General features: G+C 37.2%; 1 long non-coding RNA gene across 1 annotated transcript in view; it reads right to left on the reverse strand.

Moving 5' to 3' along the window:
• LOC121526777 overlaps positions 1-14,050 on the reverse strand; it is a 28,609-nt gene extending 14,559 nt beyond the window's left edge. The window contains exons 1-3 of the long non-coding RNA XR_005993341.1: positions 13,972-14,050; positions 9,571-9,660; positions 7,189-7,280 (exon numbers count right to left, since the gene is read on the reverse strand). This is a non-coding gene — a long non-coding RNA (uncharacterized LOC121526777). The remainder of the gene's footprint in view (positions 1-7,188; positions 7,281-9,570; positions 9,661-13,971) is intronic.
• Between the last annotated feature and the right edge of the window lie 269 nt (positions 14,051-14,319).

Consider the following 14,319-nt stretch of genomic DNA (forward strand, 5'->3'; position numbering starts at 1 on the left):
CAAGCCTACTCAGTTTCTCAGAAAAGAAATCTGCAGTTCAGATTTTTCTACTGCAGCCTCAAAGCTCTGATAGATTTGCCAAGCCCTCATATGGAAGAATCGAGAAGTAATGCATATTTAACAATGTATAAAGGCAGAGAATTAACCATGAGACGAGTCCTGCTGAGCCAATGGGGGCCATGAATTAATAATTTGGAGTGAAGTTATTAAGTTATTTGTTAACAGTAAATATTCTGTATGTGTCCCTGAGAGCATGACTTTTTAATAATTTGGAGTTTTTAAACTTTAATGTTTAGCTCCGTTCTGGAAATAATGGTGCTTAGCTGTAATTGATTCTTCCGGCGTGGAGTAATTATGATGGCTGTGTCAAAGTGAAGCCTGATCTGCTGGGCCCTGGGTGAAAGGAGAGAGAGAGTGATGGGAGAAAAGAGAGATTTTCAAGACGTGAGGGAAAAACACTGTGGAGAAAGAGGTTTGGGTGAGTCTTGACAGGTAGCCTGATGGACCTGGAGGCAGAATGCAACACTAGGGGAAATAAGCATCTAACCCTGAGCTATCCATCTTCTTATCTTCATTTTAAGCTTTAAAGCCTTTATGTTCTTTGGTCTTGTTCATCTAAAATATTCTCTCCTTTCCTTTCCATCATATGTCTCTGTTTGCTACTTTTGTCGCTGAATGTTTCATGCTTCCAGCAGGTCACTATGCCAACAGCAGCAGGCAGAGGCAATCTCAGCAGGGTGATATTTAATCCATCAGGGCTCAGTGTTAATTACTCACATCCACAGGGCTCTGATGTGGGGCTAGGTTGATGGACCCTAACACTGCCTTTTCAAGGGTCTGATCCAACAACCACGTGCACAATCTTGGTCTAGGAACCCATACTCTGGCTTAAATAAATATGTAAAGACTTAAAAATCCTATAAACTAATGATAAGCAGCAAAGAATGCATCCTGTGAAGGCAGTGCAGGACAGAGGAAGGTAAAACAAACACACATGGCAGACCCTTACCCCCAGGTAAAGGTGTATGGTCATCTGCAACTGATGGGGTTTCCCATAGGTCAACAACACACTGCTTCATGTGAACTGCCAGGACAGAAATGCCAATTGTCTGTTGGGTTAAGTCCCCATAGCCATCAAACACACAGACACACAATGTCTAGAGTGGCATAGCAGGCCCTGGTCACAGCTGCTCTCCCCCGCCTCGGGAGGAATTGCTTCCATTTGGCCTGTCACTTTGGCCAGGGCCACTGTGGCTTTTCTCATTTGTCAGAGAGCGGGGGCGATCCTCTGGCTCTAACGGCTAATCTGCAGCCGCTGGCTACACGAGACGCACACATTCACACACACAAACACTATTTTCTCTCATCTGACTGATATAGGCCTTAGCTCACAAGGGTCTTTTTACTCTTTCCATTCAGAGGGGAGAAAACAAGAGCAACAAGTATTTGACAGGCTGAGAGAGATGTCAGTAGTATCAAGGTCGAGGATGCACTTTCTCATTTGAGATATCTTCTTACTATTCACACACAGGGTGAATGATGATGAGATTATATTCTCACAACCAGTGCCAAATCCTTTTTGCTATTGACTTGAAGAACTACAAACAACATACAAAGGTAATTGGACACGGCCTCTGTAATTATCCTCTGATGGCAGGCGCAAAACATTGCTTTAACTGTAACACCAAGGAGTCTGAGATGCTCATTCTCTTACATGCATGAGCGCTCAGTTAGCACTTGATTAGGAGGAGAAATGATTCAGTGGGTCTCTGAGAGGGATATCAAGGTCCAAATGAACATGAAATTGCCTGTATTCATAAACAGATGTAGAATATTCCTCGAGATCAACTTTGTCTTGCTTGATTTTATTACAGAATATTGTGGAATAATTACACCATAAGACTCAAGCAATAGTGGCTAGTAACATTTAATAGCACTGAGGGAACGGAGCAGTCCAATTAAAGAGCTGTCACACAAGGCTTTGAGGGAAATATGGCCAACGTGCTGTGCCAAAGCCGATCCTATCATTAGAGGCTGCCATGGCTTTGAGGTACAAATGCTTTCAAGTCTTTCTTTCTGCTGCAGTCAACAGGTGATGGCTCTGCTTGATTATTAGTCCATCTTAAATCTACTATCAATATGCAGATACCTGTGGGATCTGCATTGGAATGAAAATGCACTCCCATGATCAAAGGCATTTGGAAATTGGTTTGTCCCTCAAGATAAAAACAAGCGAGCCAAGAAGGCTCTCTCAAAGGTTTTTATATTCACAGCAACAGAACAAATCCACGGGAGCTAAATGGGACAGTCAACTCCAGGGATGTGCACTATTAGCTGACAAAACAATCAAATAAAGTCACCCTCTCTGGTATCCACCAAAATCACACGTTAGTTACGCTAACTATAAATACGAGATGAAAAAGTTACCAGCACTGATGATAACTGTGATAAATTTCCCCCACTGCATTTCATATTTTAATAATCATTAAACTGTTTTTGATAATCACACTTTAAGATGATGGTAAATAATGTCCAGACAGTATGCTATCTAGGCTAGTTTACTGAGGTGAAAGGGGAAAAAAAAACTTCCATAGGTTGACCAAAGTTGTGAAACACGTCAGGGAGAAGGAGGCATTGTTGTGTCTCTCTTCCTTGCCTGCACCATTCACTGTGACTGTCTGTAAGAGTGCAGAGATACAGACAGACAAGTAGGCCCAAGGAGCTCTTTAGCCGTAGGCTAATCAATTCATACGCTAAAAACACATCAGCATTATGAATCGGATAAAACCAAAATGCAGTAGCCTACCTTAGACGGACAAAAAAAAGCAAGGAAGAAAAATAAAAACTAGCAAGGTCTGTAGCTCTAACTACCTGGCTCTTAATTGGGTACAGGTGACAAGAGGTTGATCTATGCATCCTTGAGGCCAAAACATACAGCTGATTTCTATGCTATTCTGTGTTTAACACAAGCATTTGCGTATGCTTTGTCACTGCCCTCACATCTCTAGTAGACCTGTGCATAGTATGGAGGAAGCTAACAACAAAGGCTAAGCTGTTTGGATGTAATTCACACTTGATATGCTGACAAATACAAGAAATGTACGCACAGCTCAGCTCATGTTTCAAGGTGGTTGGTTTAACTATGAGTTTAAACAAAAAAACAAACAAAGAAGTTAGGGGGCAGAAACCAAGCAGTTGGCCCAATTCCTTTATTTTCACTGTAGACTAAAAAACATTTGTCAAAATGACGGACAGCCTTTAAAATTCTCCGTCATCCTTCAAAAAAATCTCTGCAAGCGTAACTGATGATGTAGCATTGCGATATGTGCGCTAATGACAAGAAGAAAGACCAGAAAAAGCAACTGCTGGAAATGACGTTTTGAGCAGACCAATCACAGCCCCTGTGGTCCGCGTCGCCGCGACGCGTGGTTAGAATTTTTTTGAGGTGCGCGTCAGGCTACGGCGTAGGGGTCCGCATTGACGCAGAGGGCTACGCATAGCTACGCCGTCAACGCGATGCAGAAGCATAAATTAGGCTTATTAAGTTACTATCACTCTATGTTTGAGAGAACAGAAGGATTTCTTCAATTACATTATAAACATCAGCTAGGACCCACTGTGATTAAACACATGGATGTGTCTTAAAATGTTTAAAATACCTGTTGCACTGGTTATAATTATTTCATATCAGGGTTATCCAAACAATGGCTCCTGGGCCATCTCTGGCCCTTTTTCAATGAATTCAAGGTTATTTCTAAGTAATTAGTGAACATTTTATTTATTTACATAAACAAGACAATCTTTCTTATGGTAAAATTAGTGTAAAGGTTAAAAAACAGAATTCCAAAAATTTAAAATGGAAAAAATGGAATTTGGCAAAAAAATGAAATGGAATTTGGCAAAAAATAAAACGGATTTCATAGGGCCCTAAATACATACTGCTTAATGTCTACACTTAGTTTTAGATTTGGGTTTTGTCTGTGCAGACTGTATTTATAGTTAGAGGTATAAACAACATAAAAAACAGAGAGCTGTTTATGGATCAAAAACAAGCGATTGTGAAGCTGAGAGAAGATGGAAAATCAATCAGAGCCACTGCAAAAACATTGGCCATAGCCAGTAAAACCATTAGGAATGTCCTGAAGAAGAAAGAAACCACTGGTGTACTTAGTAACAGTTGTGAATGGTAAGACCAAGGAAAACAGCCTCAGTTGACTACAGAAACATTGTGAGAGCTGTAAAGAAAGACCCTAAAACAACTGTTAATAACATCAACAACAACCTCTAGAGGGCAGGAGGGAAGTTATCACCATCTACTGTTCACAGAAGACTTCATGAACAAAAGTACAGAGGCTACATCAGAAGATGCAAACCACTCATTAACAAGATGAACAGGAATTTGCCAAAAAGTACAGAGACCACCCTCAAACGTTCTGGGACAAAGTTTTATGGACTGATGAGATGAAGATGAACCTTTACTAAAGTGATGGAAAGACTAAAGTTTGTAGAAAGAAAGGATCTGCTCATGATCCCAAACATACAAGCTCATCTGTGAAACACAGTGAAGGTAATGCCATGGCTTGGACTTGCGTGATTTCTTCTGGGGCAGGCTCATTAATCTTCATAGATGATGTAACACATGATGGTGGCAGAAATGAACTCAGAAGTCTACAGAAATATTTTGTCTGCCAATTTAAAGAAAGATAAAACCAAACTGATTAGGAGATCCTTCATCATACAGCAAGATAAGTCTCTCTGTTCCAATACTTTTGCTCACCTAAAAATTTGGTGTTCCATTACAAATACTCCTATCTCCTAAGTTGTGTATCAGATCCAGATGTAAATACCTGGAAATAAAAGCTGAAATGTTGATCTCTTGTCTCATATTCAGCTATTAATGTCGAACCCAAATGTTTTTAGTCTACAGCGAAAATAAAGGAATTGGGCCAACCGTTCCAATACTTTGGGAGGGGACTATATATTGCAAAGTCAGGTGGAGCTTCCCGTTAATGGATTGAAAGCAACAAAAGACACATTCAGCAAATGAAATAATGGAACAAAGAAAAACCTCATTGAGATTAAACATCTCTTTTACCAGAGTGTCCTGGCCAAGACAGGCAGCAGCACAGTGAACAAAATTACTTGTACAGAATACAGGAAACATTAAACTAATAAGTACATATTTGTCGAATTTGGACAACAATCATGACATATTCCAGCATTTTATTACCATTAGATTAGCTGACCTGTCTGAATTTAGATTTCCATTAAATCAAAACAGAGATCAGTCACTGGGAACATCCTTTGTCAGCATGATATATAAACAAAATGTGGAAATATTGCTTCAAAAACAAGTTATTAGAGATCTTGAGATTTGTTTTAATATCTCTTTCAGAAATTAAAATTTGTTGGAGCCTGTTCAACTGGTATATTCTGATAATACTGGAGACCAAAGCAAGGTTATTAACATTTTTAAAAGGATAATGCCTGTGTTCATAGTTATTAACTGGAACATTTAGTATAACAATAAAGTAAATACTTATCGTGTCTATCATACGTATCCTTTAAAGAGAGAAAGGGATAGCTTAAATGCATTGATGGTGATTCAAATTCATTTGTCTGAAACAGTTTCACAAACTAAAATAGGCTACATGTTTAAAACATACAACAATCTTGTTTTTTTTCTAAGAGAGGCACTTTGGGAGCATGTTGGCATGAAAAGTGTGGTGTTTACAAATGGAGTGATTATCCAAGAGCTAACCATTTGTAGGTAATTCAGCCATTTTTTAAATAAAGATTTCAGATTTTTTTTTTTTTTGACAAAGGTCTGGCCTTTGACTCTGCCACTCCACTACAATCACCTTGTTGTCTTTAACCCATTTCTGTGTAGCTTTTGTTGTGAGCTTCAAGTCACTGTCTTGTTGGAAAAATACATTTTTTCCCAAGATGCAGTTCTCTTGCAGACTGAATAATATTGTCCTCCAGGATTTTCCTAAATTTTGCCACATTCATTTTACCCTCCACCTTTACGAGCCTTCCAGGACTGACTGCCAAGAAGCATCCCCACAGCCTGATGCTACCACCACCATGCTTCACAGACGAGCTGGTGTGTTTGTGATGATGTGCAGTGTTTGGTGTCTGACGGCCAAAAAACACCAGCATGGACTTATAAGAGCAAAGATGTTTCCCACTTGACCATGGAGTCCCACACATGCCTTCTGGCGAACTCTTGTCCAAATTTAATTTGAGTTTTGCTCAACATTGTCTTTCTCTTTGCCGCTCTCCCGTAAAGCTTTGACTGGTTGAGACACTGGAACAGTTGTATGCAAAGTGTCTCCCATGTCAGCTGCTGAAGCTTGAAACTCCTTTAGAGTAGTCATAGGTGTTTCGGTGGCCTCTCTCACTAATCACCTTCTTGCATGATCACTCAGTTTGTGAGGACGGCCTGATCTAGGCAGATTTACACGTATTATTTATCTTCCCTTTCTTTATCACGGATTTAACTAGCCTCATGGGGAAGTTCAGCACCTTGGACATTTTTTGTATACATCCCCTGACTTATGCTTTTCAATAACCTTTTCTGAGTTGCTTGGTGTGTTCTTTTGACTTTATGGTGTAATGGTAGCCAGGAATACTTATTAACCAGTGCCTAGACATTCCAGACACAAGTGCCTTTATACTACAATCACTTGAGACACATTCACTGCACTCAGGTGATCCTCATTTCAATGACGTGAGACTACTAGCAATAATTGGCCTGATACCTGTTGAATTAGGTCAGTCACTTTAAAGGGGTGATTATTTATGCAATCGCTTATTTTACCTGACATTTTTAAAATTTAATTGGCATTATTTCATAGAGATCTGTTTTCACTTTCACATCAACAAGTTGTTTTTTTTGTCAAAAAAGAAAAAAAAAAAGCCAAATTATTTTGACCAAGATTGATTTATAAACTCAAGAAAATGGTTAAACATCTAAGGGGGTGAATACTTTTTATAGGCACTTCATATCTGGATTTACTTTAACAACTGAAACCATTTCATGTAGAGAAAAGAAGATAATTGCTTCGGTATCATTTGGCTTACTAGCTGCATGTTGTATTTAAGGAAGTGTGTATCAACCTCATCTTACTTAGATATGCAGCTCAGGCAGTTTTGTTTGTTAAAAGAAAAAACAGTTTTGAGTACCTGTGATTTAGTAAACCTTTGGATCCTTCCACAATCTCTTTGCTGAGATCTCTAACAGGGACACTGGAACAGTCTTCCGGTCATGAACAGACCTAAAAGGAAAGATGTTAAAGCCCAGGAAACCAAGGTAAGTGCATTCTGCTACCTGATGTTATTTTCTGAGAGCCATAATTCTAACAAAACTAAACAGGTGATCATGCAAGTCACATACTATTCGATTCATTTTGTCATACACATTGATCAAAGTCTCATCTTTTATTTACAAATCACTGCAAAACATATTAGAGAAAACATCATTTGAGTGATGGTCACAACTTTTTAAGTATTTCTGACAACTTTAATGTATTCCCAAGTTTAATTATTTCTTAATATTGACATTTCTAATTAAGCAGCATAATTGGAAAGCCTGTGTGCAGTGGCAATCATTTAAGCAGGCACTGAAAAATTAATATAAAAATTATTAATGAATACTACCGCTTTTAATTGCTGTGTACCCATATTCATAATTGCTGCTGCATCCTCCTTGAAATGACATGATGACAAATACAAGTGTCATGTCAGCGCTTTCGTTCTTCATCTCACACCTCAATCAAAGCTAATCCATTTCACCTCAGCTACCAACACTGAAACAAATTAAAGTCCCATTTCATTTTCCACCTTCATTAATGCATCCTGTTTCCAAGGTTACAATCATTTAGCAACTGTGGAACAAATAAATTCAAAGAACAGCGGCTTTGATATTCGGAGAGGAAGATGAGGATGGAGCTTACTGGAAAAACAAATCAGCCAAGAGTTTTAATCCTCTGGCTCCAAAGTGTTCCACACATGTTTATCACAAAACAAAGCCTTTTTCATCTGAACAAACATTTTTATATTAGATTTTAGAAGCTTATGCCCACCAACTACTGTTCATAATTCAAGCTCAGCACTGCCAGTGTTACAGTAGGTACATGCTGTATTCAGTAGTCCATATCCTAATGTTGACAGGAGACAGCATGAGCAGTAGCTGCACAATGTTATTATATTCAAAGTGTTTCCTCCTGTGGCTTGATGTAACAACACCAGACACAATGACCCAATTTGGCTGAGTGGCTATAGGGGGGTGCCAATACCAGGATGTATCATAAATACTGTACAAAGGCCCTCTTTCAAGCAATAATGCAATTTCTTGTATATAATGTAATGCAGCAATATAAGATGTCAAAATTTGAAAGTGTTTACACACCAAATGTTCTTCTTTTCTCATATCTAAGGAGGAAAAAACAGAGCCTAAAGAAATGCAGGGTCTGGAGGTGGTGGGGGCAATGATGAGTTCTCTGACTAGCCTCTTTCGCATGCAAATCATATCTGAATTTCTCATTAGCATAAATGCATGAGCAACTTTAAATGCTTTTAATTTTCAATCTCGCCTAGCAGAGGAGTAATTTGTCACTGTCAGGATGGGAGACTAAAAGGAGGGGGACCAAAGGGAGCCAAGGACTCCATGCTAAACTGAAATCACAGAAAATTTCTGATTTACTAATTGACTGATGTGCAGTTCAGTCAAGTTGCCTTGAAGGTGTAAATAATTCTGTGTATATTCAAATGGCAAAAATGAGAGTGTGGGGTGGATGCGGAAAAGCACATTAGGCTACATGATGCTTTTCCCCAGGCCATCCTTTTTTCCTGGTGATTTTAATTCCCAGCCTTTCACATTTTCACTCTATGCCTTTAAAGGGGTGCAAGTTTGCTGTTTTAGAGCATAATCACAGATAATCAACTGGAAATTAAAAGAAAATGTCACATTTTCCTTTACATCTTTTGCCATTACACGAAAGAGGCAGCTCAAAGCTATTCAGCAGCAGAGCACAAAAACATCCCCAACAGCTTATCTCATAAGCAGTTTTAAGTCGCTTCAAATTTTATCTCCATTCTTTTAAGATGTAAGATCAATTGACACTGCACTCTGAAGTCTAAACCACTAATGCCTCATTTTTTTTTAACAAAGCAGTTCAGGTTCAGACAGACCTTGTTAGCTAAATTTAGCTGTAGGTGGAAACAGGGAAAAAGATTTAACAAGCTCAACATTTAAATGACTAAAACCAATTATGAACACATAATTAGTATTCAGTAAGAAAATTAAAGACAGCAGCAGCATGTGGCTAGCTGCTTTCCTCAAATAATGCCCTATCAGAGAAGATCTTGTGGGAATTTTTGGTCCAAACGAGTATTGCCATTGCTGCTAGAACACCACTGGTTAACAGTTCTGTGTTGTATCTGTAATTGTGAATGGTGTTAATGAAAATGGTTCAAATCACTAAACTGAACTCAACCAAGTCACAGCTAGGGATTTCCAACACATCACTACATCCAACATATAACAGTAAATATGAGAACACTCACCTTTTGTCGCGTTCCATGTTGCAGTGGTGTTTAGGCTAACTACACAGACAGAGTACATTCAGCTCCTCATATGTTAAAAAATGTGTAAAACTGCAAGACAGAAAGAATGAAAAGAAGAAATAAAGGGCAGACTCTGTTTTAGTCCATTTTACTATCTTGTATCCAAAGCTAAACTTCAGTTCATCAAAATCTTACCACAGTATTTTGAAGGCAGCTGTAAGTACTCCAAAGCAGTGGTTTCAAAGTTTTTTCGTCAAAGGCACGGCTCAGATTAGGCCAAAATCTTAACACATTTTACTGTATCTTTACGATATTGGAATTCTGCCAATATCCAATATGCCAAAGAAAATTTACAGCAGATATAGGCCGTTATTTACAGCCAATATAAGCCAATATTTAGAGCCATTACAGACAAATATTTACAACTACTATAGGCTGTTATTCACAGCCAATATAAGCCAATATTTAGAGCCATTACAGGCCAATATTTACAGCCAATATAGGCCAATATTTACAGCCATTATAAGCAGATATTGCAGCCAGTACAAACCATTATTTAAAGCTGATTTAGGCCAATATTTACATACAATATAAGCCAATATTTACAGCCGTTATAGGCAGATATTGCAGCCAATACAACCCATTATTTAGAGCTGATATAGGCCAATATTTACATACAATATAAGCCAATATTTACAGCCAATATTGGCCAATATTTACCGCCAATAAATGCAGATATTGACAGCCAATACAAGTCGTTATATAGAGTCAATATAGACCAATACATCCATACAATACAGGCCAATATTTACTGGCAATATTTGCAGTAAATGCAGATATTGACTGCCGATATCCACCAATATTTATAGCCGATTTAGGTCGATATTTACATGCCACAAAAATTACAGCCAATCTAGGCAAATATTATATGTTTGTCTTCTTTAATTAAAAATTAGCTTTTAAAGCTAATATTTGCCAATGCTGATATCATGAAAATTATATTGTGCATTCCTAATACAGGGTGCATAGTTATACAGTTTTTGTATTCAAGTGTGGTTTTACAATTTTCCAGCACACCTAATCTTGCTTCAATCAACAATGGTTCAACTTGCCACACCATATGAATATCACACAGCACTATACAAATTCCCCTTCATACGTCTTACATGTTGCATAGCTATAAATAGGTTGAATTTATTTCTATTTTTCCACTTCATATATTTATAACCCTCCAGAAATAGCTCTATTTTATATATTGCTCTCTATTGGTACAAGTTCAAGATTTTTTTTGGTAATTTTTCAAGCCAACTTTAAACTACTACTATCATTGGTAAAAGGGAATAGCCGCAGTTCACTTGTCTACATTATTTGAGAATTATTGTCCAGGTGTGACAAAGGAACTTAAAACTTGCTTCCTACCTTTAAAGGCAGCTTGTAGTATGCTCAGGCATCAGTTAGCTAAGCTATTACAAATTCCTCTGAAAGGCCTTGTTCCCTAACATTATACCTAGCTTATTTTAACCCATAAGCTAATTGTCATGCTAACCGCTAACTTAAAAAAACGCGGCATTTAGCTTGCATCAATAACCGCAAAAACGGTGCATTTGACATATGGAATATATTTCTAATGTTTCCTGGACCAGTTTAAAGCCATGTACTGTCTACTATACATCTAAAAAGGAGGAAAACTGGTACATTATCGTCGTGTAAATAGCTAGCTCCCCTGAGTCCCTGCAGTTACATAAGTTATTATCGATACAGGGGTTCAACCGTCAGGGGGCTGTCAATCATCCGAGCTCCATGACAACAGGCTCAAGGCCCTGGAGTTGGGCTTTAATGCTGAGTTTAACAGCTCATGAGGAAAATCAATAGGTGAGATATTTCTCTTTCTTTTTAATTTACACCTGCTAAATTTGAATAAGGATAGCACTATCACAATGATATGCTGCAAAATAGAAAAAAATAATAATGCTATTATTTTTCATTTTAACATGTTAAAGAAAATGTATCCACTTTGAACGAATTATCACGTTACTGCAAACCTACTTTACTGGTTCAAAAGCTAACAATCATAGATATGAATACGTGGGAATCTACTTAAACGTAATAGTTAGGCTAATAGTAGTATTATTCACTCAAATCAAGCTCAGCAGATAGGGAAGATTTATATGTTCACACAGTACAATGACAGACATTTTTGCTTCATAGTGAAGATATTTAAACGTAATGTTGATCAAAATGTAATTACATTATAGTATGAAACTAACGCCTGGACATCTAACCTCCCAAGAACCAAAAAAAAAAAAAAAAAAAAAAAAAACTAAACCTTTTACTTTAATTTGTTTGAGTGTCATGGCCCACTCTCTCAACTACAATAAAGGATCATTTCAACACAAAAACAACAGGCACTTATCTACTTGTTTGATGTTAGGCTCTAATTTGTAAAGTTCAGTGTATATTCTCCAGTGCAAGCCAGGGTGTAAAGGAGGCAGCAGTGGCGAGTAGTGGCCATTTTTCATCATGCTCATACTGCCCTCCAGTGTTCAAAGGATGAAGTGAGTGGTACACAAAGTGGATGGACATGAGGAAAGCAAGTTTATCAAACAACTCATCAAATATTTAACCTATGGTAATTAAACCATTATTTATGGAGATGTTGTAATGTCTAAATGTAATCAAGCATTACTATAACATACTAAATTAATAGGTGTATTAAACGTTATCTTACTCAGCCACAATAACAACCATGCACAGTGAATCATGTTCAAGAATTTACTACAAAACTGATGAAGTAGAATTGATAATCCGAAATATATTTATATTTTTAAAGAGTTGTTCCTGAGAGGATATTTCTAATTTTTAATTTTTAGAATACTATAACAGGTCTTGTTAAAATGTAAATCTATAATCTAAATGAAAGACCATTTGAATTTGAAATAAACACAATATACTTGTGGCCTAATTAAACACATACAAGCTCCAGGTAGTGACAACACCTTTACTAACCCTAATCTAATTGGGGTGGTGTTAATACCTTCAACCCTGGTAGTTTTTGTTTTTTGTGAAATCATTTTGTTTCTGTGTGCAAAATAAAATCATTTAAACATCCAAAATAAACCAAGGATTTTTGGATAAGCTGTGTAAAAAAAAAAAAAAATGCTCTGTTTAACAAGACTTGCGATTTTTTTTTTTCCAAGAAATTTTCATGGGGGGATAATTTTGTCCTCATCTGTAAGTTTGCTTTTCAACGCCCTGACTCTGCTGTCCTGATAGAGAAACACTCACTTATTTGGGACCCAGTGGTTCTCAGCTGGTCAAACCTCAGTAAGACAACCTTCAAGGCCTCGGTAAGAAATTATGACCCAAATTTGATGCTTCCCACAAATCAGACTTATTTAATAAAAGACAGTACAACTCGGACCTCAGACAATGCAAAACATTTGACAAAACAAGGAGACAAGATAAATTAAGCATGCTTTATAGACTTTTGGCGCTCATTTTTTCCAGGTACAATTTCACAACAAACTGAAAAGAACTCCTTGACCCACATGTGGATGCCAAGCCATCAGTTCAGAACCACTGCTTGAGAAAGGTGTCATTTTATTTATCATTTAATAAATAATGTGAATTTGAAAATCATGATCTAGCATATAGACTGGTAAATGGAAAAAAGTAATCTATGAACGAAAAGGAATATAGGCTAACTTCACATAAAAGTTGCTTTGTCTATTAAAGGGAATCCTGCATACTAAGATATATATAATAGGTCTTTTGTATGTTGTACAGATAAACTCTGGATTCTGTATTTTGAGAGAATTTAAAGAGTACATTCAAAGTAGGCTGCCACTCTTGTGCTATGTAGAAGTGATGTCAAATGGTTACATTGTTCTTCCTCCCACATCTTTCTGAGTTTATTGGCCTCTACAGTGACTTTTCCTTACAGTCCTCTTCACTAAAACTACACTCTGGCAAAAATTCAAAAAAGCTTTATGGGTGAAACTCCATAGGAAACGATGTGGGAAGAACAATGCGAACATTTGACATTACTATCCAGAGTACAGAGCAACAGCAGCCTACATTTGAATATACTTTTTTGTTATTTCTCAAAATGCAGAAATCTAGTTGTTCTTTTACACAATATATATGTAAATAGCCTTTAATAAAGTCTGTGTGTTTGAATATGCAGGATTCACAGGGAAACTTGAGAAAACATGAGGTAGAGCATGACTGTTAAATAAAGAATAATAAACACAAAATACCTTCCTAACAATCAAATACACTCAGGTTTGTAGCTACAGCTTCAAATTTGCCGTGTAATTAATCTCACAGACAGTGTTGTACATGTTAAAATATCTATTCTGTTGTGTTTTCACCCAAAAGTAAAAGAAAACATAAAATTACCTTGAGTATTGTTTGTTGTTTTATGTATTTTGTCCCATTCCAGCTGCTATTCCTCACGTCACCTTATGATGATGTCTGAACTGACAACTGAACACAGAGAATCATGGGAAATGAAGGACATTTTATGTGATGTAGTTGCCACCTTTGACCACAGGGGTAACTCTTGAGTTTCTAGTGTGCCTATGTGAAAATAAATAAAGTTTATTTTTTCATAAAAATAAGAAATCAGAATTCTCTATTACTCACAGTTTTAAAACAGATTATGCAGAGTGTTACAGCAGGAACTCATATCTTCTTCTGTTTGTAAATGAAGACATAATTTACAGTAAATACAGCTAAGCAAACTAA

Source organism: Cheilinus undulatus, linkage group 18 (genome assembly GCF_018320785.1).
Source record: "Cheilinus undulatus linkage group 18, ASM1832078v1, whole genome shotgun sequence".
Lineage (NCBI taxonomy): Eukaryota > Metazoa > Chordata > Actinopteri > Labriformes > Labridae > Cheilinus > Cheilinus undulatus.